The sequence below is a fragment of the Apaloderma vittatum genome, unplaced genomic scaffold (assembly GCF_000703405.1).
Source record: "Apaloderma vittatum isolate BGI_N311 unplaced genomic scaffold, ASM70340v1 scaffold6698, whole genome shotgun sequence".
Lineage (NCBI taxonomy): Eukaryota > Metazoa > Chordata > Aves > Trogoniformes > Trogonidae > Apaloderma > Apaloderma vittatum.
The window spans coordinates 65,405-66,443 of NW_009730207.1; the positions used below are offsets into that span (position 1 = coordinate 65,405).

General features: G+C 42.6%; 1 non-coding gene across 1 annotated transcript; it reads right to left on the reverse strand.

The window, feature by feature from the left end:
• Positions 1–705: 705 nt before the first annotated feature.
• TRNAF-GAA lies at positions 706–778 on the reverse strand. The gene has a single exon. It is a non-coding gene; the product is annotated as a tRNA-Phe (tRNA).
• Positions 779–1,039: the final 261 nt, after the last annotated feature.

Here is a 1,039-nt window from a genome sequence, read left to right on the forward strand (position 1 = left end):
TTTATTTTCTCAAATCACAATTTTGATTTCCCGCATGACCCGTATACCAGCGATTCAAGACTACTACCTCTTTGCAGGGTAACTCATGACATAGAACTTGGAACAGGCAGTTGAAAGTTGAGGGAACAATAAAAAAACCACTTATATATCACTATTTTTGCTAAAATCCATGAACTGTAAGACTACATCAATGTTTCATAGACTCAGAAGGGCTGAGGTAGGAAGGGAACTCTGGAGGTCATCTAGTTCAAATCCTTGGTCAAGCACATCCACATACAGCCACTTGCTCAGGACCATGTTCAGATGTCTTTTGAACGTCTCCAGGGATGGAGACTTCATAAACTCTCAGGGAAACCCATGTCAGTGCTCAGTCACTTGCACAGTAAAAAGTATCTCCTGATGTTCAGAGGGAATCTCCCATGTTGAATTTTGAGCCCAGTGCCTCTTCTGTCACTGGAGACTGATGAAATGAGCATGGCTCCATCATCTTTGCTCTTTGCTTCAGGGAGGGCAAGTGAATTTATATACAGTGTTGGGATACCTCCTGTTACTTTTCTTCTCCAGGCTGAACAACTCTCTCAGCCTGGCCCCATTGGAGAGATGCTCCCAGACTTTTCATCATTTTCCTGGCCTCTCTTCAGTAGCTCCTTGTCTCTTTTGTACTGAAGAACCTCATACTTGGCACAGAAAACTACAGAAAAACACTGCTGAAGCCCGGGTTTGAACCAGGGACCTTTAGATCTTCAGTCTAACGCTCTCCCAGCTGAGCTACTTCAGCCTTGCAGTGGTGCTAATTTTCACAAAACCTGTTGGAGTATGATTACCTTTCAGATTTTTTCACATTGGTTTGGTAGACACTTCACTCTTGTGCTGTCACTGGACATCACAAGAAGAATCTGATTCCACCTCTTCACACCCTCCCTTCACATACTTATATACATTAATGAGACCAACATGAGCACTTCTTATATACATTAATGAGATAAACCTGAGCCTTCTTATCTCCAGACTTTTTTTGGAATATTCTGCATGGTTGAGC